This window comes from Liolophura sinensis, chromosome 3 (genome assembly GCF_032854445.1).
Source record: "Liolophura sinensis isolate JHLJ2023 chromosome 3, CUHK_Ljap_v2, whole genome shotgun sequence".
Lineage (NCBI taxonomy): Eukaryota > Metazoa > Mollusca > Polyplacophora > Chitonida > Chitonidae > Liolophura > Liolophura sinensis.
In genome coordinates, this window is record NC_088297.1 from 22,280,889 (window position 1) to 22,303,912 (window position 23,024).

A 23,024-nucleotide genomic window follows, 5' to 3' on the forward strand; every position below is an offset into this window, starting at 1 on the left:
TCAGAAAAAATTCTAGCGATTTGATTGGTTGTAATGCGAAACATACAAGAGCGAATATAACTAGACTCCTGTGCTACATCAGGGTTCATATACCACCGGAGTGAAGGTCTGTTTTTTGCCTCGCATTGGTCAAAAGATTGTGGCAAAATGGACAGGTGTTATCCCGGAAATACCAAAAAATCTAATGAGTATGCTGCACTGATTTTGTTCCTACAGTGATGAAAAGAAAGATCGAGTAAAGTCTTAAGACACCTTTGCCATGGTTTGAGGTCTGAAAACATGCCGGGGCATCGTAAACCTTTATACTTTGAATGTCTGGGTCATTCCTTCTGTAGTTAAATCGCCCTCCAGAATCATCTGTGTTGGGACACAAATCAGTCATTTTCGTTCCTGCTTGTTGATCACAACATCACCGTGTTGGTCGTTAACGGGAGAAATTTGACATGAACAAAGACTGTGTGTTGAGTACCGAGATTTCTCCCTACTGAGTACAGTACCATCCGCATCGTTATTCAAATCGACGTCCTCTCCGAAGAAATCAAAATCGCCATAATCACATCCACCACAGTATTCTGTCGTCTCATATCCTGTGCGCGTTTCATTTGTTTAGCGCTAATACAGACCTTGACTGACCTGAATCACCTGATTAGTGACTATGATGACGTAGCTCGATGCACAGGACAGAAATATATGACAGCTCCGACGTTAAATAACTGTACAATACAGTCAGTGAACAATAATATTAATAGAAAGTGACATCAATGACAACCTTCTTTCGACGTCAGGTTTCTGTGAACTTCAATACCGACACGGACTGTAGAGATTTAAGGATTTTATTTTATTGCCCACAAAAAACACAAATGAAGACAACGCCGGGTAAGCATTCGGCTTCGCCTAATTAGCACGTTTTCCTTAGTTTTAGGTCTCAGAAATGTTGAAATTTATTGTGATAAATTCGTTATATTGATATGATCGGAAAAATATTATCGACCTCAGCCAAATATCCACTCGTGTTCCCCCGAAAGGTCATCATATAACTAAAACGTGTCTCAGTTGCACTTTGATGGCAACTGTTTATATATCCAGCGTGGCAATTTAATTTAACTGGATGAATACTGCACCTAGCTCCAGGTTAAGCATAATTAGATCCTATCACGAAGCAGAGCGCCAAAGATTCTGGACACTATTCATATTTACTTACAACAGAATTATATTTATGGTAAAACTTAAGAAATTGGAATGAAGGCGTTTCATGGGATAACCTTGTCACACTAGTTTTTGCAGTATTAAGTTGTGACATTGGTTGAAATTGTCACACAACACGCAGGATCTAACAAATGCTACAAGGTGAGATATGTACACGCCATGTGCAGGCTCCTTCGGTATATTGCTGTCCAAGTAAGGAAAATTTACGAGGTCAAAATTGAAAACTATCCCTCCTGATTGAAACAAAAGTCTGCAAGAGAGAAGAGCGTTTTGGTCTTCGTACAATTATAAGGTCCAGATAAGATGTACCATCTGGACAGTCTGTGGTTTATTTTAAATCCAGCGAAGGTGGCTAAATATGTTTCACTGCCTGTGCTATACATGGATTGTTTGAAGTTGGAAGATCATCGATATACCGTTTAGCGAATAAGAAAGATCAGGCTTGGTGGGGATTACTCCTTAATAGTTCTTCCATATAATCTATTTATATGAGAACAGGTATAGGTAGGCCAAAAGGGCAACACAATTTCTACACATCGTAATACAGATTACACATCGTAATACCTATACACTTTTAACACACTGTTTCCCCAAATCTCACATAAATATTATTAATTCAAGCAACTCAGTGAACATAAAAACATGAATGGCATACTATATGTAATGGAACTGAAGACGGTTTTGTTGCCTCTGACGTTAATATAGTGGTGATGAGTTTTATTAAAGACATCCATTTTACATATTGTCCATATTACACATAAAAGATTTCTTAAAAAGGGATGTTTCCATAATTTATTGAACATGAGCTTGGCCACAGCGGGCTAGTAAGATTAATACCCGTACAGTACGTTGTGTTTAAGGGACAGACAAAACAGGCTCGGATAAAATGGAGCAATTTCACATGGGGGATACTGGTAGGGTACTTTGTCACATGGCAATCAGTAAGTACAGAGGGTGCATTTGCAAGGACTGTAAAAGCGTCATAAAATTCCAACCAGGAAGCAATATAATTATGCGAATGTTCAGCATCATAAGTTACAAAAAATGAGCGGCCCGTTATATATTAGTTATTAGTTTTTTTTTATAATTTCCATCCTCTATTTATTTATGTATTTGATTGGTGTTTTATGCCGCACTCAATAACTAATATACAAATGCTCCACAAAGCGACAGTGTCCGCATATATTTGAGACAAAATTCACAGCAACGTTAAACACATTTACACAAATAGACGAAAGATAACATGAGAGCAATTTTTTAAAAACACTTTTTAAAAATATTATGGTAAATATCTACGAAGATAACGCCATTAAAAGACGGTCATGTGATGGTTGCGAGATCAATACATCATGATTTGCGCAAAAAATAGCTTATTAGTGAAATAGCGAATGGATACTCTAGACGATTAGGTCAATCCATTTAATGTTGATCTACTGTTAAATGGTTTCTGTGTGCCGTGGAGCTATCGAGACTATCTCAAGGCATTCATCCATCAAAAAATATCTGTTTCGTTGTCCACCCGAACCCATATATAGGATATAGATTTATCTTCAGCTCGAACTAGGTATGCATGAATAACGTCAGTGCTGTCTTGTCAGTGGCCCAGTGATGATTCATTACTTCGAGGATCCATATCCCAGACTAGAAGCTCTATGCATTATTTAAACATCCTAAATCCCCTGTATGTCTATGTGTCTACATGTCTAATTGTCTGTATGTCTATATATTCTAACTTTTTCAAACTCACACACGGTATTTACGATTAATAAAACATATATTCATTCCTTACTCTTTGTTATTTGACGATCTATCACAGAAGATGGTTTTCCAAATGGATGTAGCCTTTGGAAACTTATAACGTTGAACCATATTGACGGCGACAGTAATACTTTTGCAGAAGCAAGTAGCTAATAAAAATAAACTTTGTCTTCACTTCAACGTGATCGATTGAGGAAAAATAAGTTGATTGCGCCTGTAATTTTCTCCGTTTTATTTTGTAAATCAAGAAACAGTCACCTATGCAATGACCAGATGTCCGCGATGAGAGATGAGTAAACGAACACCCGGCAAAGCACTTGAAGCTGGATTTGAACTCGTGCCTGCACTCGTTACGGATCTCTCACGAAAAATATCGACGATCCCTGCGGTACACTCTTATTAGAAGCAACTATATGGTGCTGATTAACAATAATAAGCCAGTCGTTTACAACGCTGGTAAGCTAACGCATGCGCCATGTGAGACCCAATTTACCTTGTCACTACCCTTCGTAATTGAGCCATGCGGGAAATCCCTGAGAGTATCGTCATTCATAACGTTTTCAAGGTAAGCAAATTTACGATCGGGCTGTTATCGAAATGTGTACGTGCAATTACTTGGATCGTGACGTCAGCAGTAAAAGACGTTATGTCTTTTACTGCTGAAATTAACCTGCCAACAACAAACTGGCTGCTGGTACGTGGGCATAAAAACCCTCCTGAAATAGAACTGTGTAGGTTATGGACAATTAGGCCTCAGTGCTTAATTAGGCTGCCCACAGGGTTTGCTAGCCGCGAGAGATTTGCATGTCCTAAAACGTGACTCAGAGTCCAGATACTAGACATCAAACAATACACTGTCCAAGTACAACAAATTTGGTGCTGATTTCTTTTCTACACACCTGAGCGGTTTTTAATTATGCAAGGTATGTATAATAACTCAAAATGTTTTCCACCTCATAAGACGGGCACGATTTTTGTATTTGTGGTGAACAAAACACACAATCTATATACAATCTCTATATAGGATGTGCTCAATGACAGAAGTCACTCACCAATGCGATGACCTTGAGTTCAAGGCCAGTTGATGCTGGCTTCCTCTCCGCCGTACATTGGAAGGTCTTGCTGAAACCTGCGGTTTGTTGTTTCCCCCCGAGCTTCCCCCGGCGTATCGGTAAAATATTCTTAGAATATAAGATGTGTGAATGGACCGTTTCAGGATCTCGGAAGACCTGTATTTTGTCTTTCAACAGCTTAAAAATCTCTATGAGTATTACTTCATTCCTCATGTATACGGTATGTATACGGTAACAAAAGACATGTTACTTCATTCGTCATGTATACGTATGTATACGGTAACAAAAGACATGTTACTTCATTCGTCATGTATACGGTATGTATACGGTAACAAAAGACATGTTACTTCATTCCTCATGTATACGGTATGTATACGGTAACAAAAGACATGTTACTTCATTCGTCATGTATACGGTATGTATACGGTAACAAAAGACATGTTACTTCATTCGTCATGTATACGGTATGTATACGGTAACAAAAGACATGTTACTTCATTCGTCATGTATACGGTAACAAAAAAGACATGGTCAGGTAATAAGAAAAACCCAGCAGGATCATTAAACACATTAACAATTTGAATCTTTCATCCTTTTCATCAGGGGATTGCCAGGGATTTCTTTCGCAGTAGATCTTACAAAATAGCCCAGGTTTCTGGGAAAGTTATTTGCTTACGTGACGTGATGTCATTATACGTTAGCGAAGGTCTTCAAAGACCTCCTATCCTTTTAGCCGTTACAAACAAGGTGAAAAATGAATACAGAAAATTATCTTTTGTCTAGAGTGCCTGTTCACTCAACACTTTTACTGAACTTGAAACACTCATATCATTTGGTTTCTTTTGTTCTGGTACATGGTGTAGTACAGCTCAGTGGCGACTGGTTAAACGCTTTACAAACGTCTAAAAATAAACGATTTGTTTTGATGGCGGCTGCAGGTCATATTCGATACCAAAATTGGCTTTAGCCAGTTACTAAACAACCCAAGTTCCACACGTTGACCTCTTGAATGCTCACATTATTGCAAGGGAAATGCTGTTAGATTACCTTTTGTAACTGAAATGTTAAACGCAGTTAGCTTAGTTTTAGCACCAAGGTGCATGCTGGGCAATAGGCGTGGAGAGTAATTTATTTCTTGTCAGCACAAATAATCGGTTAGAACAAACCCCACGCAGCTTACACTACTGTCGTAGGAATAGACTAACTGGCTTTTATTTCCTAACAGTCATCTCTAAATCCACACCTCCGTGAGATCAATATACTACAAAAAGTAAAATAAAATTCATTTCTTAAGGCTATATCATATTAAAACGTGTGACCAATTTCAAATATGGCAGTGTCAGTAACAGGGTTTACATTTAAGTCGATAGCAGTTAAAATAACTGTTGTCACCCTCTTTCAAAACACTTTGAAATCCGCCAAAGTCAGCATGCCACTTGTTTTTTGAATAATTATGACGACACCCGAGGCAATGAGGTTTTTGTCGTCAAAACCGAGAAAATGGACTTTAACATGATGAATTAGAAAAAAGTCTTCAACTTCATTGCCCTTACAGTTATATAGACTTCCGACATATCCATGTGTAGAGCTTGCGTTTTTACGTGTCACTGACTAAAGGCCATTTTGGCAGCGAAGATGACTGATTTTACAGAAAGGTGAGTATGTGCTACTCTCTAAAATAAATAGACTATAGCTTTCTTAAAATATTGTAATGCATGTACATATGAAGCTCTGTCGGCAGGTATAAATATGGTTTATTTATTTGATTGGTGTTTTACGCCGTACTCAAGAATATTTCACTTATACGACGGCGTTTCAGCATTATGCTGGGTGGAAACCGGGCAGAGCCCAGGGGAAACCCACCAACCATCCGCAGGTTGCTGAAAGACCTTCCACGTGCGGCCGGAGAGGAAGCCAGCATGAAGTGGGCTTGAACTCACAGCGACCGCATTGGTGAGAGACTGCTGGGGTCGTTACGCTTACGCTGAGGGCTAAATATCAAAACACATGGGTCAAATACAAGAACCTGAGCGTGAAAAGGCAAAATCGTGAAAAAGTAATTTAACTTTCGTCTTATAACTGATATTTTTTAAATCTGTGATCTGTTCTTATTAATTATAAAGTAAATTAGCATATTATAAGAATATATTTACATTTTTTGGTTAGAGTGTTTTCCACACCTGGTTTCTTCCCCGTGGTGATTTCATACGCCTAGGCAGCATCATTAGAATGCTGGAATCGAACACACCTTCGTGATATCACGAAACAATGTTCACAGTAACGTTAATACTCAGACAAACACACGACAGACAAAGCACTGCATTTTTGATTTACTAAAGCAGTTACACGTACGGAGATTATTCCTACTTTGTCGGCTCTTCGACAGATGGATTTCTGACTGTTTGGAAGATCTGCGGACTGCGTTAAAGTCCTCAATGAATGGTGATGAAGAACAGCCTTGTCTATGTTTCCCAATATCTGTAGCGGCTAAGTGGGTTAACAGAAGCCCGTGTGAAGACACGCTCCAACAGACGAGGCAAGGCTTCTCATCACATTCAACACAAACACGGTTTTATTTGCTGGTGGATTTAAATGTGTTGACTTACAGCCACATATGCCCACAAAGCTTGGTTATCATTGGTATCACTTATTTGTGACGTCTGACCAGCGTTGGTAGGGGTAATTTGGTGAAGAAGACAGTAGAGCAAAATCGTACAATACAGCAAACCATACAGTACAGCAAAACAGTACAATACAGCAAAACCGTACAATACAACCAACCGTACAAAACAGTAAAGCGTACAATACAGCAAAGTGTACAATACAGCAAAGTGTACAATACAGCAAAACCGTACAATACAGCCAACCGTACAAATGAGCCAACCGTACAATACAGTATATCGTACAATACAGCCAACCGTACAATATATCCATCGGTACAATACAGTCATCGGTACAATACAGCAAAACCGTACACTACAGCCAACCGTACAATACAGCAAAACCGTACAGCGCAGCAAACCGTACTATACGGCAAATTGTACAATACAACAAGCCGTACAATACAGACAACCGTGCGACACAGCAAACCGTACAATACAGCCAACCCTACAATACAGTAACCTTACAATACAGCCAACCCTACAATACAAACAACCGCACAATACACCTCTGGGAGTAATTCCATATATGTGACCTCTAATATACTGCAATCAACATCACTGTATAGTTTTCTTGCCTAATTCTGCTTAAGTCATGGTTTTAGGCGGGGCTGCTTTTTTAACATTTACATGAGCAATTAGTATAACACCCTAGCTGAGGTGAATTAACAAGTGGTCATATTTCATCGGTTTCGTGTACACAAACGGCAACTGAACTGGATTTGCTCTCTGTGATGTAGCCTTTCATATTACAATTCTGTTCAGAAATGGCTTCCTATATTGGAAATGTTGTGTAAGATACATGTAGTTGACTTGAGATAGGAAGTACTTCACGCTTTGTATTTGGGCCCATTGTCACAACGATGCCGTACATGTACGATAATCGAACATTAGTGAAGTACAAAATTCCGTACGACAAACGTAGGATAAAAAATGTCGAACGTTCGGAAACTGGGGGGCCCAGGTATTAAACTTAACGATTAGTTCTTTCCAGAATTCGTTTCTAAAATGATTTAAACATGTTTAAATCACGACGTTCTAACGTGATACTACAAAAAGTTCAAGTCAAATCAAGCTGAAAAAAAAGTGAAATAGTTATGTTCCTGTGTTACACTACCGTATATATTTGTGACGGTAAAAGAACACAGACCATAGATGGAAAAATGGTCTTTACTGTGGCCACATTTGATTTATCAGTATTGCTTGCTACTTTTGCAGTCGGGCAGATGGTAGACAGATATCACGAATTGACATTGGGTCCGTGGCAACAAAGAAACAATGTTATCATTGAAATGATAACATGCAGATAAAGCGGGCTAAGCAGTATTAAAAAATACAACAGAATTATAATATCTAGCACCACAATCAGAAGCAGACTGGAATATAAATACAGTTCTGATTTACTCTCTGTTGTAAATAAATTAGCGGGCGTGGAATGTCGAGACTATCTCCTAGCGGAGATGTTTAGACGCATGACACGTCAGTAAGACTGAAGTGGTTTTGATCAAAATGCTCGATTTTTTATGGCAAAATATACCTTTAACACGCAGCTGTCTTGGCATAAACGAAACATTTCTGAATTACTAGGATTGAAAATGTACAATTGCTGTAGAAATAGCCATGGGAAAGATAAGAAAAACCATTACACCAATGCGACTCTGGCTTAGGGACTGGATATAAAGCATTTTACACATTTCCAGATAAATAAAACTTGCTCCTGTGATAACAGATGAAACGTCCATTGTAAGACTTAGGCACATTCAGTGTTTTAGACTTATATCTTCGAGTGTGTTTTAAACAAACATTAATGTGTATGATAGTGCTTGCCTCGTGTCAGTGTTTCGGCCGTTTCGTGGCGTTCTGAAACAAAACCGGTGTTGGATCAGCGGTAAATTGCTTCCAGTTCTCACATCATTACTCAGGTAATACTTTTACTGTCACTTTAGCTATTAATATTGACAAAGTAATTGGGTTCTTGGAACCGTTATCCAGTCTTATCGACGAATTGAGCAATAAAATTGTTCTCAATAAAAATGAGAACTCCATACACGTATCAAAGAGTCGATTTTGGAATACCGATGTTAAACCTTCTTTCCTCGCTGTTTTTATTCATGTTCGCACCGTTACGATACAAAGAATGGAATAAATGAACCAGAGCCATCTATTAGACTGGAGTCAGACTGTCTATAAACATATCAGTGAACCGGGGTTACATTCACCATCATTTCTTAATTGCACTAGTAATTTGGCAAGCAGATCCCCGGCGAAGATGGAATGAGGAGAGTTTTTTTTGGGTAGCATATATATTCCAGGCACCTGGTGTTTCAGGAACTACCGTATGCTGATGGACACACGTTCTTTAGGAATGATCTGCCAATATAATCCCATAAAGATAGGACGCATGGATTTATTTATTATTTATTTGATTAGTGCTTAACGCGGTACTCAAGAATACGACGGGAGCCAGCATTGCGATGGGATGAAAGCGTGCAGAGCCCCGGGGGAAACCCACGACCATCCGCAGGTTGTTGACAGACCTCCTCACGTACCATAGGGCGCGTGGATGTGTGCCCTCTAAAGAAGTGCTAACCAGTGATATACTCATACGATTATTTACGAGTGCGATCCGCGGGAAAAAGAATCCATTTAATCAAATCCTAAAAATTCACTTGAAACCAATCAATGTCTGGAATGTAGACGCAAAAATCATTAGGTACATGTATTTGTAAAATGCTAAACCCTCGTATTCTCGTCACTCCAGCGAGTGCAGAGATATCACGTGACGTGAGTAATGGTTTAACCCCTTGGTCAACGCAATGCTGTATAGTCACTGTGAAAAGGCATCCAGTGTGAAACTGTTTCAGGCTTTCTCTTTACTCGGCGAGTAAGTTTCAGAGGTATGCGTCATAATGAAGGCTAAAATGCCGGATCAGTCCTTTATATGCCTAATGTACTTAAGCATAGAACAGGCCTAAATCTGTTTCGAAAATTTATTTAAAAGAAACTGCGCGCTTTCTCAATTCTAGGAAATGTATATCTTTGATGTTAACTGTTATGTGAAACCTGTATTCGAACACGCTACCTGATTGGTCAATAGTCTGACAGGCGCAACCAATCCAAAGAGGATCCGGGTTATGCGATGAGATAAATATTGATTTTCTATAAGACTTCTACTGTTGACATTCAAAACAGTTCCAGATGTACTTTTAAGTGATCTTTGTTGACAGGCATGACTTTCAGTTTGTCCTTGCGTAGCACAATATTATGTCCCCAACCTCAGCAATGCACTGTTTTCAGAGGAGATAAAACTAGCTGGGGGCGTTTCACAATATATTTAGAAACTATTACTTCAGGCTGAGGGTCCGCTTATGAATATCCCGTACAACACTCACTGATGACAGCAGATTAGCTGGCTGGAATTCGATAGCTGGAGAACTTCCTACATCAGCTGAGAGTCGTTGACACTACAAGAAAACCGACGCGGATTGATCTGACTGATGTGACAATGGTCAAAACATCTAAATTTGGTGTCATTTTCCCAAAATATTGAAATTTTTTTTAACATTTTAACATCAAATGAATGGGAGTGTAGAGCTTGTGCCTGAAAAGTTCAAGGTTTTCTCTTTTTTTTCATAGCGTTGAACTGTCACAAATGTTTCAGCTTTTACAGCTCCGTTTTCTTCTAAAGTATTTAACCGTTGACGTCATAACCCACGTCACCTGTCATCGCATGCCATATACCCAATGTGAATATCCGTATGCCAACCGTGATCAGCCGTGCCAAATTTATATTAGCCTTGATACAGACGAGTTTGGCTTCATACGTCAGCAAAGTAAACGTATCGCATGCCGATGGAATCAAGCTAGAGTTATAAGTGGGAAACCAATTAAACGATTATGAAGCGAGCCTCTGCGTCCAGGCATTATTTGACTTTCCAGTAAAAGATTGACCGTTAAATCTCAGTTCTGTCACCGTGCACCCGGGAGTATTTAATCGTGCCTTCTGGGCGAAATTTACAAACGAGCTTTATCTTGTCGCATCTTTTCCTTATCACACGCGTATGGGATTGTGGCCCAAGGATAAAATTTGGTTAGTAGCAGTATAAAATGTTGCACGAGGAGACTGGCTCAGAGCTGAACATTCCCAAATTACAAGATGCTTTAATTCTTAAAACCCAACTCTGATGTACAAAAACATCCCGAAATATCTACTTTTGCTGCATTACAAACCAGTATATTTTTATGACACTTAGATGTAAATTGATCACTCTTCGTTCAATATAAACATCGTCAAGATTCTATTCCGTCGAATGAAATGCTCTGTACATCCATACTGTAACTACTGTGGCCTTTCTTCGTTGACATAAAGATTGGAATAATTGGATGATCATGTCTTAACAACACGTCTGCCAGCAACCTGCGGGTGGTCGTGGGTTTCCCCCGGGCACTGCCCTGTTTCCTCTCACCATAATGCTGGCCGCCGTCGTATAAGTGAAATATTCTTGAGTACGGCCTAAAACACCAATCAAATAAATAAATAAATCTTAACGACACCTTTACAGTTAATCTCTGATTCTTCACTAATCTTAATAGTACCTGTGGGCACAGTCACTCCATGGGAACGGTCTCAAAATCAGTCTAGAAGACGTAAATATACGTATAAATAAGATATGAAATGTACGCAATCGCACAAAGAGACTATGAGCGATACAAGCTCCAAAATAACGTTTAAAATAAATACCACACACTCCAAGCACTCTAAGAATGTCTTTCTTACAAGTAGGCACTGGTAAATCCAGTATGGCCTGGACTTTCACCGAACGAAAGACTACCTTTAAGGCCAGCCTTATAACCAAGGTATGACACCTGTCCTGTGGCAAGTTCTCTCTTCTTAAGATTAATCACTAAATCTAATGAACACAGTCTAGAGAATATTTTCTCCTGATGGTCACAGTGGTCTTCCCACGTGTCAATAACAATACGAATGTCGTCCACATAGGCTGCAGAGAAGTCACGCCCTTCTGCACTCTTACTGACTAAAGTCGCTGCACTATTTTTCATGCTAAACAGTGAGGCACTAAACTGATTAAACCGCGAGGGAGTAGCGAAGACAGATATCTCTTTAACCCTATCTGTGAATGGTACCTGCCAGTAACCATTAAGGGGATTCACCTTAGCAATAAACTTACAAGGTGGGAATAGGATAAGAATCCGTCTTGGTTACAGAATTGGCCTATCTGTAATCCATACACACCCGTATAGATCCATCGGATTTTCGGATAACTATATAATTGTTGAACACCAGCCACTCTGGCTAGTCTCTATAGTTCCTTTATCCAGCATGCACTGCACTTCCTGGTCAACAAGCACTAACTGTGCAGAATGAATTCAGTAGGGGTTTGTTTGATTGGTACAGCCTTCTCCACATCTACAACAGGAACTGCAGCATTAGTTCAACCTGGTACATCGGTACGAATTCTAGGATGTCTTGAGCAACATATAAATAAAAACTGATTTTTAAAAAGATGACTTAAGGCGTCATCTAAATTGCTCAATACACCTGAGTTATCCAACTTAGGATCTAACAAATCAACTTGAATCCTACCTGGCATTTGGACTCAATACCTGTAGTAAACAACTCCCCTCTCTCATCTACATGATTTACTACTGTGCTAGCAGTTATTGACCGATTTCTTCATGGGAAAACTAGAACGTGGTCAACAGGAGAAAAACTTCTTGGCTTAGCCTTCGTGTCGTTGTATAGTTTCATTTTCTCTTGAGAGGTCTTCAAATCAGCATGAGCTGTCTCTCAGGCTCTATATAACCTGTGTCGAAACTGGGAAACATACTCTAATAAATTTCCGATTGTTTCCTGAGCCAAGATACGTTCCTTCATCAAAGCTAACGGACCTCTAATCTCATGATCTTACACCAACTCAAACTGGACTAAACCCAATGGACTCATTAGCAGTATCCCTAGTGGCAAACAATACAAATCGAGTCCCTTTGTCCCAGTCTTCAGGATATTCCATACAATATGCTCGTGGAGCACTCTTCATGATTTGGTGGCATCTTCTAAAAGCCTCTTGAGATTGAAAGAGATAAGCTGTGGATTTAAGCTGCTTAATCCCCAGCTGATGCATAACTACCTGAAATAATCCTGACATAAAATATGACCCCTGGTCAGATTGTATTTCCTGAGGTGAACCATGCCTGGCGAAAAACTGTAACAGATGATTAACTATCTGAGGAGTAGTTATCTGTTTCAGTGGGATAACTTCCGGAAATCTAGTAGCTGTATCCACAATAGTCTAAATATACTTCCATCCTGACTTAGTTCTATGTAATAGACCAACGTAGTCAATAAGTAACTGACTGAAATGTTCACCAAAAGCGGGAATGGGAATTAAGGGTGCAGGCCTTACACTATGGTGTGGTTTTCTTACCATCTGACAAGTGTGACAAGTCTTACAGAAATTAACCACATCGTTGTGGATCTTAGGGCAGTAAAACTGGCGAGTGATTTTACTTTTTGATGCCTAAATGCCCAAATATAGGAATTTTATAAAGCCATTCTCAGTACTTACTATAACCTGGAGGTAAGACAATCTGGTTAAAGTTATCCAGTCGTCGTTAGGGGATACATGAGCGGGCCTATGCTTTCTTCTCAACGGCTCATCCTCCTTGTAATAACCAATAGGTACCTCAGCTATTTCCTCCAGGTAAAGCAGACCTACCTAATACCCTTAATTCGGGAATTGACTGTTATTGCCTAAACTCATGAGATCGAGAGAACGATGGTCTGTCCTAATCCTAACCACCCTCTACACCTTCAGGGCTATGAAAGACAGTTTCAGCCAAACTAATAATACCCACTGAATCCCCAATGGTAATAAAAGAAATGTCTTACTTCTCCCTAGCTCATTTATGTGATCTTGTAACCAGACAAAAGGGAAATATGCCTGGAATCTCCTCCTGTAGTCTTCAGTATTTCCGTCCAAAACCGGAACACTACAGACATGAGGACACACCTTAACTTTATCTCCTCCTAAGTCGTCACATAGCAAATAGGAAATACCTTTCACAGGCAAAGCATTAACAACACCTACAGTTACTAAGCCAGTAACCAAATCAGAAGAAAGGGTAACCTCCAGCAATGAAACAGACATAAACTGTCCATTAATACCCTGAATCAAAACATGACTGTTGGCCTTATGTGTGGAAATCACATCTGCCCACATCAAAGACTGACTAGCCCCAGTATCCCTAAATAGACGAACAGGGGAGGTAACTCCGTTACCAGTAACCACACCGTTAGTCAGGAATCACCAGTATGTTCCTGGAGTCTGCCCTACTTCCTTTACTTGTGGTTTAACGATAGGACCAACACTACCTATTTCTACCTGTGGCCTCACTGGTTTACTAGAGTTAACAACAGCTACTTACTTTCGCTCCTCTTTCCTTTTCAGTACTGAGCACGTCGGTAATAGTTGCTATGAGCCTTTACAATAACGGCAAGAAGGTGAAATTACATCTTGAGGATTGAGCTGAAAAGTGTTCTTATCAGACGAAAAACCCATATTTTACTAATGCTTCTCACCGGTCTGCTTGTCAGAACTAAAATTTGAAGGCTTCTTATCGGAATTCCACTTATGGAATTTAGTCAGAAAATTTTGTTCATAAGGGTTATGAATTAACTCATATTCATCTGCCAAGCTGGCTCCGGTCTTAACGTCCTTGACCTAATGTTCACCTAAATAACCCTTGACCTCATTAGAAACACTGTTCTTTAATTTCTGTAAAGAACAACTTCCATTAAATTTTCAAAGAAGGATCTAACTTCAAAGCCCTGTGCCAGCTATCAAACAGTGCTTCTTTACCCCCGGCAAACTCCACGTAAGTTTAACCAAAATATTCCTTATCTGCCCGAGCTTCTGTCTATCGGCCTCCGGCACAAGCTCATAAAGAGACAAGACCAGTATCTTCATTTTGTTGTGAGGTGTAAATTGTTCTACCGACAAAGCAGAATAGACCGCTGCAGCTTTACCTTCAAATGTACTTTGCAGTAACATTGTTCAATACCCCTTAGGCCATTCCAAGCTATCGGGCACTTTTTCAAAGAACAAACAAAACCTTTCTACAAGCAGGCTTGTTTAACTCTCAGAAAAGTGATGGGCCTTAAACAAGATCAAACAAATATACACGAAGACGATTGAATAACTTCAATGCATATATTTGAACTAAACAGACAAATAATACTGCTGACAATAGTATACAAAGCAATACAAATAATTACGAAAATATATTTTCTCTTACTAATGACAGCATTCAAATTCGGATGTAATATTCCGGCTTCCAAAGGCGAGTCAGTCCACTTTAATGTAGAATCCACAAAATTAAGAGGATGACAGTCGCATAAGTGGCAAGCTGTAGTGGGCAACCCACACTGACGAAGTTTATCACCAACTGCCTGTGAATGTGTAACTTCTCAGGACTGACGGATAGAGAGTAACGTCCGTGAAGCCGAGCTGTCGATGTATGTTCCATCGAAAATATACACACTTTCAGGTTTGAAACGGGTATGAAATGTACGTAAACGGACAAGGAGACAATAAGCGATACAATCTCCAAAATAAAGTCTCAAATATAGCAAGTGGCGAAAACTATGTTCACAAAGTGATAAGTACGTAAAGTGTAAATGGCGAATGCCGAATGACGTGAAAGTAGATATCTCCAAACCCAGCAAAATCCTTCACAATGGATGACAGTAAATGTGGCTGCTCTCAAATGGACTTGAGTAAATGACTGCATGCTTCAGAACTTCGTCGCTCATGTTTATAGACTATTGAAAAGATCTGGATTTCGAGAGTGACACACAGGAAACTGCAGCCTTGTAGTTTTGGGCTTCGTAAGTAAATATAATTTTCAGACTATACATTCCACTTCTTAAGGAACAGTGATATTGCCAAGTAGAGAGTTGTGATCTAGTGGATAAAGTGCTTGTAAAGTTGGTGAGAAACACGAGATGTGAGCTCACAACCGGGCGTAGCTAGAAATTTTGTAGGTTTCCCCGCGTTTACTGATTGTTATACCTTGGTAAATGTTTAGGAAGACTCTCGTGTGGACAATGTAAAGTTGGTCAAAGAGCAGTTGTCTTCCACCAACATTTTGTACATATTTGTACGTCAATACTGAAGGCAAGTTCAAACTTTACCCCGGTTTTACACCGGAAATCATTTCCCCACTCACAAAACTGACCGCAGCCGTAAGTAAACAAATCTTGATAATCTGACTACTACACTAGCACTAATATTATCTATGATACAGTTATTGTGTTTTCATCAGTTGGACATAATCATCTCTCGGGGGCGGACTGCGCTCACGTTGTTACTTTTTACATGCAAATTCTTGTCTGCGAATGCCTAGGACACCCGAGCTGTTGGTTCTGTCCTAGCCAGGGTCAGGTAATTGTTGAGCCTGTCTGTAACGAACGGCTGAAAACCATTGAATGACGCTGTATGTAAGTAGGAATGTACTTTTTTTTAAAGTCATATGTTCTTAAGAACGGCGTTATTAAATAACACCATTATGATTTCTAATTACAGCTCTGTATGGTGTGGACGTGGTGCCCTTATCGTACCATTTGACCCTGGTTTAATGCCGAGCATATTTTACATTTTCAAACTGACACTATCTGGCTTGGTGTTTGGACGCCGTCTGTGTGTTTAGAGTGGGCGTCCGCTCAGGTGGCTGGGGTATGGTGTTTGGACGCTATCAGTGTGTTTAGAGTGGACATCCGCTCAGGTGGCTGTGGTATGATGTTTGGACGCTATCAGTGTGTTTAGAGTGGACATCCGCTCAGGTGGCTGTGGTATGATGTTTGGACGCTATCAGTGTGTTTAGAGTGGACGTCCGCTCAGGTGGCTGTGGTATGATGTTTGGACGCTATCAGTGTGTTTAGAGTGGACGTCCGCTCAGGGGGCTGTGGTATGATGTTTGGATGCTATCAGTGTGTTTAGAGTGGACATCCGCTCAGATGGCTGTGGTATGATGTTTGGACGCTATCAGTGTGTTTAGAGTGGACATCCGCTCAGGTGGCTGTGGTATGATGTTTGGACGCTATCAGTGTGTTTAGAGTGGACATCCGCTCAGGTGGCTGTGGTATGATGTTTGGACGCTATTAGTGTGTTTAGAGTGGACGTCCGCTCAGGTGGTTGTGGTATGGTGATTTATTACGCCTAGACCGCACTGGGAATGGTTGAATCGGAAAAACCTCAATGATGTGACCAAACCAATTTGAACACGGATGTTAAAATCCTCATAATGAAATTGTCAAACAAACCACTGATTTTGTGACTGACCATAGTAATTTCATTTAAGGATATGTAGTGTTGAGTTTTTCGACACTAAAACACATAACTTATAAATCACTCCGACAAAAAAAATAACAAGTCTGACTACTTAAAGATATTCGCCAGCATTCCGCAAATTCCCGATGAATCTGGGTTCAGAAAATCTAAGTGAAGAGGATTACGCCAGTCAAGTTAGATATACACTGGTCAGTGGTCTGCGATCGTGGTGTGTAACACAGCCTTGTCTGTGTAACTGACTGTCTGTAATGGCTAAGTGTGTTAATGTACGTCGTGTCAATACGAAGTCCCTCAGATGTGACAAGGCTTCCCATCGCACTCAACACAAATACTATTGTATTTGCTCTAGACGCAAAACTGTTTAACTATAGCTAGATTTGCTGACACAGTTGGGTTATTTAGTGGACTTAGCTTCAGTAAAAATGTATGATCCCGGACAGTCCCTTAACCATTCGTGTGGCTCATTGTCCAAGTAACCTCTGGTCGGCGACGATAAGGGTAATTTGTTACGGCAGACATACATTATAACCTTACAGAGTTAGGTATGCTGTTAATAATGCTAGGAATTCATACAGACTGCCGGCGTGAAATTTGGGGAAAACACATTAATATGACCGAAATGAGGACTTTTAAAACTAACAACAAAGTTTAGATCACGACATTCTAGCGTTGTACACACACAGTGCATGCGGAATCTAAATAGTTCTAAGTGTGGAGTAGTTATCTTCTGGTGTATAACCATTTAATGGTTTTATATAAAGAAACTAACATGACGGGCCGGTATGAATTTATGAATGTTGCTTGCCACATTTAGAGTTGGGTGCATGGAGTACCAGATGTAATGGGTTCACTTTGGTTCCATAAAATCGGAACATAAGGATTGTCAGCACACAGCTCGCAATGTAGATCAATGTATTCCTTATTCCTTGTTATCCATCTCATCGTTCAATTTTCAGTAATGGTGACAAATTATGGCAATAAATGTAAATTGATAAGGTTTTATAATACCACATAACAATATCATAAAAAATAAGGATAATAAAATCTTGCGCAATTATTCCTGTATTATAAATCCAAAGAATTATTTTACATCTTGTTTTCAAAACATATCAGGCATCATAGCTCCAGACTATCGCTGGGATACTTAAAATATTTCCGATTCGTCAATAAAACTTAAATGGTTCTAATTAAAAACGCTCGATATAGTTCTGATAGGAAAACATGTAACTGGCTCACAACTTTCTTGGTGTATATAGGATGCCACATCATTATAGCATATATACACGATTCTAATATGGCAAAAGGAGATTATTTACCGGTCCGGACATCACAGTTGGTAGAGCTTCCGCCTCGGGAGCGGTAGATCCACGATCAATCCTGGGTCAAGTCACACCTTTAAAAGACTTTAAAAGAGGAAGTTGTAACTTCCTCGCTTGGCGTTCAGTATGAAGGGGTTAATCCAACAACTGGTTGACCCGCATCAGTATAATGGCTCGGACGGGGCGGATTTCTTGCCTTCGGTAAGTCGTTTCAATGAAGCAGCACTAGATAAAAGAGCGGTGGAAATCCGTTCTGCAACAAGGAGGTACATTACATACACTCTAAGGATTCCTTCGTCGTCATATGACTGAAATTTTGTTGAGCACGACGTTAAACCCGAAGCACTCATTCACGCAAAGGGAGATTAAGACGTCTACAAATTCCAAAATCCTGCTTTAAAAAATGAAATCGTCATAAAGTTCTTTTATAGCCATTGGGTACGTTCATCTTTATACCGTCGAGTATATTATAAAAAAGATTGAAATTTATGATCAATGAATGCCTGGTGTTAGTGTAACAGTTTCACGGTGTTCCGAAACAAAACCGGCGCTACATCAATGGTAAATGCCTTCCAATTCCTCCATCATTACCCAATCAATATTTTACCTATCACGTTTGCTGTTAATGCTAACAAACTCATCGTTCTGTGTAAATGGATTCATAAGTGAAATGAATGACCGTGTTTCTAGCGATGAAGATTGGTCGTTAAACTTGTGTTTTGTTTTGTGTGTGTCTTTTTCTCCAGTTTAACAAGACTAAGTGCATCATTTCAGCCATTTCACACTTTGGTCTTTGGTCAGTCCCAATCGTACACCGTGACGAAGACATCAGGCATAATGGCACGCCAAATCACTGTGTTCTGACACCGAGATTGATTGGCTAAAGCTCCTTCCAGACTATCCGACATCACTCAACTTTTGTAGTTGAGGCAACAAGTTGAGCCATGCTTAGTAGTTTAGACCGGTTTTTCAACTTCGTTCAACAAAACTCAACACCATCCAATATTGTTGAATCAGAAATGTGCATGTGTATTTTTTGTCAACAAGTTGAGTGAAAGTAGCCTATCAGCGGGCGTGTAGAACGTGACCGCCTTAAGGCATGTGACCCAGGCAAAATGACCGCACCAAAGGCTAGAGAGAGAGAGAAACTGGTCTCACGATGAGACAGATACAGGAGTATGAAAAATACCATTGCCTGTGCAGCACTCTCTCTACAAGGCTAAGTCTGGTGAATGTAACAGATGCGTGTATCACGCTGTTATTACTGTTTATTTCGTTTGTGCTTAAAGGCGAAACTCATAATTTGCGCATTATATCTCGGAGGAAAATGAACTGCCTACAGTTAAACACCAACCCTTGATGAGAACCGGTCAGACTCCCTGAGGCCAGGACCTTACTATAGGAGGAGCTAGAATCAAGTACGCACATTAAAAAAAAAAAAAACAGTTGCGTTGCATTCAGTCTCAGCTTTATCACCTTCCCACGTACGATCGGTGAGGAAATCAGCATGAGCTGGATTTGAACTCACGAGAATCACATTGGTGAGAGTTTCTCAGTCATTATTCTGCGATAGGGCGCTAACCAACTGAGTCACGGAGGCGCCCTCGCCGTTATGACAACTCAATAGGCATCCTATATCGTCAACAATGTGTGGTCTTGACAATGACTTTCCATTTGAAAATTAACCCACACCTTCAATATAATTCTGCTGTTGACATTTTTTCAGACATTTTCTCATAAATGGGAACTTTATCCACATGACAAAAGAGTTGATATCGAAATATCGATATTAAACATGATGACACTGAATTTATCTGATCTGCCAGCAACTTGCGAATGGTCGCCGGTTTCCCCCCCGTGCTCTGCCCGGTTTTCACCCATCATAATGCTGGCCGCCGTCGTATAAGTGAAATATTCTTGAGTACGGCGTAAAATACCAATCAAATAAAATAAAATAAATAAATAAATAAACATCTCCAAATACATATTTTTATTCTTTACAAGAAGGGAATAAAACATCGCGGAACTCTTCACTGCTCATAAACGTACATAATACATTCAGCTCATCACAAAAAAATACTAGATGCTTTGCAAGGCATTATTATCACGGGGAGAAAGACACATCTAAAGTTAAAGCTTGTCACAACGAGCATATTTATTGAGAAGATATTACTTTTTGCAGTTTAGATAAATCATATTAATACGCTGACAGCAAGTTATATTTCCTCCAAACTTGACAATAGCGTACCAGTCATAACGATTGGGTTCAGTGCCATGCTAAGGACCTGATTTCAAGTTAGGACCTGGTGTCATGCTTGGGGTCACAGGTTGTCATGCAAGGGAATTTAATGGCATGCTAGGGACCTGGTGTCTTGTTAGGGACCTGAATGTCATGTTAAGGACATGGTGTCATGCTAGGGTAACAGGATGTCATGCAGGGATCTGATGTCATGTATGGGATCTGATGTCATACTGGTGACCTAATGTGACGCTAGATACCTAATGTCATGCCAGAGATCTAATGTCATGTTAGGAACGTAATGTCATGCCAGAGATCTAATGTCATGTTAGGACGTAATGTCATGCTAGGGACATAATGTCATGTTAGGAACGTAATGTCATGCTAGGGACATAATGTCATTTTAGAACGTAATTTCATGCTAGGGACCTAATGTCATGCTAGGACAATTAATGTTTTTCTTCCAGAATTTCTCCACCCACACTCAAAACAGATCCAGGATGTAATTAAAGGATATTGGTTTCAGAGATAAAAAGTAGTGTTACAAAACTTTGGAGTCGTCTGAGGACACAGTGTGCATGTGTCAGTCGAATTACATGAATACATTGTCTCCGGTTAAAGAAAAAAAAACACCGAAAAAAAGGTTTGAACTGAGCGTTTCGGATTTTATATTCAAACTGTCATTTCATGTTGATCAGCACATTTTAATCTGCGCCAAAAAAGCTCTTTCAGGCGACTGGAGACCAGCTGACTGGGTCTTAATTAGGTTGATATCTCCTGTTACATATCAGCAAAACACGTACATGGCTATCCCACTACACCTAAACAAATTGCGTCCACTTGTTTACCAGCACAACGAGAATTTGTTGCCATTTGACTAAAATGAAACGTTTTTTTTTGTGATGGAATACAGATAGTGTTGAACATGTTTGAATAGCTGTGTGAGTTCTGTCTCATTTAGTTCACGTAATTTAGTATTATTTCATTTGGTATCTTCCTATTTCTGGCTATTGAGGCTGTGAGGCTTTTACAGCCCCGATTATATCCTGATGAATGTTTTGTCCACAACAGTATGTACCTTTCAACTGACGTCACCGCCCACTTCCGCCCATTGGAGATTCCACGTACGCTACACTGCAGATTCCAAGTAGGCCTACCCATTGTAAAAAGCAAATTATTATTGACTTGCGCAAAGCACCAACTATGAGATAATTATGGTATTAGACTTATATCAGTGGGATGGCTTCAGTACGGTCCACTGAATTACTCGGCTCTCCGGAACGCGAATACTCCAGCCACCACGCTGTTATGTCATATATTGTTTTAGAGTGTGCCATTTAAAAGCCACGTGACTTAGTTTACTTGTCGTAAGAAAATATAAGTCAAGATGATGTTATCCCATTTGGAAAGTAGGACCACGCCCTCGAAATAATTCTGCTGACTACCAATTTTTCACGCATTTGCAACAAAAAGAGGACTCTCTTTACCAACACGGCAACGAGCTGATACTGACATACAGATATTAAACCTGAATGTTTCCATGTTTACCACACAACGTCTACAATTTATCAGGCTAAGTAATCTTAGGCTTGGCTTTGCCTATTTCACATTATGTCCCGATAGTAAGAATCACTGGCGCAACAAACCACTGATCTGGATGTATACTCAAAGTGGATTCCTGCAGAAAATAGTCCAAGATAGGGAAACGAGTTTAACACGTGCATACGTATGCTTTCATTTTCTACTTTGGAAAATATTGTGTGGCCGGGATCGATGGAAGAGCATTTCATTCCTTTGGCTACTGTATACATGTGGAAAGAATGCTTTATGTATAGGCCTAAGACACTGCTGTGATTTATATAAAGAGTAAAAAGTAGGTAAATGTTTAAAGTTGCACATAGGTGGCCCAATAATTAGAGCGTCCGCTCTAGAGAATTGGGGTAAAACCTGAGTCGGATTCTAAAGACTTAAAACTTGTTTCTTATGGCGACCTCGATTGACGCCCAACACTGACAGGTTAGAGCATAGAAACAGTACTGACTAACTGGGTGTCAGCATAATGTGACTGGGTGTCAAGCATGCTGTCTGGCATGATACTTCAGTGGCGGCAGCACTTTGGCGGCTTGGATATCGCCTGCACAGTATGTGTACATATACCTAATGACTCCCTAATATGATTGACCGGCGTCGATGGCTCGGTATGTAGAGCGCCCACTTTGGGGAAGGTACATCCAGTCAATCCTGGGTCGAATCCCACCCAAGACTTTAAAAGAGAAAATGAGCTTGCTCCTTTGGCGTTCGGCGTTAAGGAGATAGTTGCAACTAGTGGTTGACCTGTATCAGTATAATGGCTCCGGGTGAGGCGATTTAGTTGCTTTCCGCACGTCCTTTCCGTGAGG